General features: G+C 44.0%; 1 pseudogene; it reads right to left on the bottom strand.

Moving 5' to 3' along the window:
• Positions 1-1,063: 1,063 nt before the first annotated feature.
• On the bottom strand, positions 1,064-2,607 carry LOC139833287 (uncharacterized; annotated as a pseudogene).
• Positions 2,608-3,900: the final 1,293 nt, after the last annotated feature.

Here is a 3,900-nt window from a genome sequence, read left to right as displayed (position 1 = left end):
TAGGAGCAGATGGTGTTGGAGCAGTCCATCGAGTTGGTGCGGCGTGAGGAAGAAGTTATGCATCGCATGGTGGAGGACTCCTTCGAGACTCTCCGCGAGGACCGGCTACGTGCATGGTTGCGCACTGAGAAGAAAGGTAAGAAGGCCAGCCATGCAGCGCGTGTTCCGCAATTTCCCGCCGACGATCTTGCTGAGGTGTGGATGATCGCACTGGCAAGGCACAGAGCCGCCTTCGAAGAAGAAGCATCAGGCACTAGCGGCCAGTGCGCCGACGACGCTGAGGCATTAGTCTCCGCAGAGGGCGTATCCGTCGATGATGGAGATGCATTAAACACCGGCGTCGTCTACGTATCCTCTAGTGACGAGGAGGACATTTAGTACATGACATAGTTATTACCAGCTTTATTCGACCATATATATGTATGTAATGTGAAATTAACACCGGTCTTTTTATAACAGGAAGGGCAACCAAATATAATTGATTGGTGCTCTTTCGACCGATGCCCAAATATTATTGATGGTATTTTGTAAAAGGAAGGGAAACCATGTTTCATTAATTGGTTCTCCTCCGGTTTAAGCCCAAATATATTATGAAATCTTCTTCAAAGATGAATTGTGTCCGATCTAAACTTATGTAGGTGCAAACATATAGCATACATCTTAGTATAAATAAGTCGTGTGTGAAGCATGTGGAGGTGCAGGTATAAGGAAATCGTGTGCGAAGAACGCATACGACTTTGTGCAACATAGCTGTGCGCGAAGGTACATAGCACACACGGCTTTCCTTGCGCAAACCGTGTGCGATTAGTGGCCCATTTGGTCCCATCAACGCAACCGTACCATCTTTTGGGGGTATATAAGGACCACTAGCGTCCCCATCCGGACTCACTCCTCGATAGCTGCCTATCCAGATTTAGGATAACACAGGTCACCTTGCTCCCCTTGAGCATCTGGTCGGCGTGGTTGAATCTGCTACCTGCCTCGCCGGAATGTAGTTGACGTCGCCGGGGGCTTGTTCATCGATCCCACTGCCGAACCTCGCCGTCGAACTCCGGTAAGCCAGTCAAGCTGCCTCGTCCTCGTCAGCTCCACCATCTCCAGGAGGTATATGTTCTTGCTCATACTTTTTTTGTTTAAGCTGACCACAGATATGACGTGTAATCCGAAAGGCATTACTAACCACTCATATAAACTGAACTTAGTTTTAAATGTTGTTTTCCATTCATCTCCTAATTGCATACGAATCTGGTGGTAACCACTACGCAAATAAACTTTAGAGAACATAATAGAACCACTCAACTCATCAAGCATATCATCTAAACGAGGTATAGGATGACGACATCGAATGGTAATATAATTTATAGCTCTACAATTAGTACACATGCACGAAGAACCATCTTTCTAAGGTACCAAAATAATAGGAACAACACATGGACAAAGAGACTCACGAATGTAACATTTATCCTGTAGAACCTGAATTTGTTGCTGAATCTCTTTGGTCTCTTCGGGATTGGTACGATATGGCGCACGATTGGACAGTGAAGCTCCTGGAATCAAGTCAATCTGGTCTTCTATCCCACGAATAGGTGGTAGTCCAGGTGGAACATCTTGTGGGAACACATCAATAAATTCCTGCAAAAGGTTAGCAACCGCATGTGGCAAAGAAGGGGGCATGTCCTCAAATAAAAACAAAACTTCTTTGCAAATAATAGCATAACATGAAGTAGTGTTCACATCAAGTTCAGCAATATCAGATTTGCTAGCAAGCAAACAAGGATTTTTCAAACGAATTTCAGTAGCATGGTTCGAATAAGATTTAGTATTAGTCTTGTGTGGCACAAAATCTGTAGCAACAATCTGATTTTCACTCTGATGTTTCTCCTCGTTTTTTATTCTACTAGCTCTAGCAAGATCATCTTTTAAAATTTGTTCAAGATTCATAGGTTTGAGACCAATTTTCTTTCCATCATGCATAAGATAATATTGATTCGTTTTACCATTATGAACAGATTCTCTATCAAATTGCCAAGGTCTACCAAGTAACAAAGAACAAGTTTGCATAGGTACAACATCACAATCAACAAAATCAGAATGTGTACCAATAGTAAAATGCACGCGTGTAGTTTTTGTTACCTTGAGCTGTCGAGAGCTCTCAAACCATTGAATGTAATATTGATGTTTGCGTTGTCTTGTTGGAAGAGAAAGCTTCTCCACCATGTCAACGCTAGCCAGATTATTACAACTCCCTCCGTCAATGATGATCTATATAGCTCGCTCTTTTATAATGCCTCTTGTTTCAAACATATTATGGCATTGATCATGCTTAGATTTACTCAATTGCACCATCAACACACGTTGTGCAACTAAGCTCTTGTACTGATCAACAGTGCCAGCTTCCATTACCTCCATCTCTCTCTCAGAATCAGAATTGGCTCCATCACGTGCAGCAATAAGGGCCAATGTATCTTCATCAAAGTCACTTGCAGAATCATATTTTCCGTCTTCACGCACCAACATCACACGTTTGGTTCTGCATTCTCTTTCTATGTGACCAAATCCCAAGCATTTGCGACATTAAAAGTCGCGCGTCTTCCCCGTGGAGGTCATGGAAGATGAACTCCGAAGAGACCAGCAGATGGTGGTGGAGTAGCAGCAGGTGGCGCTCGTGATGCAGGCGCGGTGTACTTGGAGGTAGTAGATGCTGGTGCAGCTCCATGAGATTGTGGCGCTGATTGTTGCGGAGACCATGATGGTGTACGACCTGCAGAAATATTATCTCTTCTCCATGGTGGTTGACGATCCTGCACTTCACGTTCATCTTTACAAGCAAGATGAAACAAGCGAGTAATAGTGTTGTACTCCTTATAATCTAAAATATGCTGAATCTCTTTATTCAAACCACCAAAGAAACATGCAAGCATAGCTTCATTATTCTCTACCATACCACAACAAATCATGCCAGTTTGCAATTCTTGATAATAGTCTTCTACAAAAAAAATTCCTTGTTCTAAACGAGACAATTTATTAAGCAAATCACGCTGATAATGTGGAGGAACAAAACAAGTACGCATGGCAAGTTTTAAACCAACCCAAGTAGTAGGAATATTAGCATGATGTACTCTACAATGTTCAGACCACCAAATAGATTCAAAATCTGCGAACTCACAAGTAGCAGCACTAACACGCAAATGATCAGGATATCTTAAATATGCAAAGTGTTGCTCTACTTCCAATTCCCATGTAAGGTATTCATCAGGATTATATCTACCCTTAAATGGCGGAATATTTAATTTAAGTTTTGCAACATGATCATCATCACGTACCGGGCGTGGAGATGGCCGAGCGTTGCGGTTGTATTGCCGTGGACGACCAGGTGCAGGTTGTTCGACCTCCTCGCCGTCCAGCATGTTATTATCTACCAGCTCGTCCTTCCCTCCATAATAATCGTATCCTTCATCAGAAGGCGCTTCATGCGCGCCTTGTGCAGCAGCAGTACCCGTAGGCTCCTCCGCACGAGGAACGTGGCGTGCACGTCGTTGCGTGTTGTCGTGAGGCGATGGTAACCGAGCCAAGACCTCCTGGAAATTGGCGTCAAGCTTGGAGTTGAAAGCTTCCTCGAGTCCATCCATCTTCTCCAGCGCGTCGTTGAGTTTGGAATCAACGTCACCAAGGCGTGCATCCACGTCGTGTGCATGCCCGCCCAAAATGTGGGTGAAGTGAGCATGCAACTCTGCATTCGTCATCTTATCCGGGTCAACGGTCGCTGATGTGTTCCTGTCATGGTTAGTATGCAACAAGCAACAATGTATATGGCTACAAACTACGAAATATGGTGGTTCACGCGTAATCCGTCAAGCAAAATACGAAGCTCTTACAAGTTCTTACCAAATAGGAGGAAGG

This window comes from Lolium perenne, chromosome 1 (assembly GCF_019359855.2).
Source record: "Lolium perenne isolate Kyuss_39 chromosome 1, Kyuss_2.0, whole genome shotgun sequence".
NCBI classification, from domain to species: Eukaryota; Viridiplantae; Streptophyta; class Magnoliopsida; order Poales; family Poaceae; genus Lolium; species Lolium perenne.
This window is presented reverse-complemented; position numbering and strand designations above follow the sequence as displayed.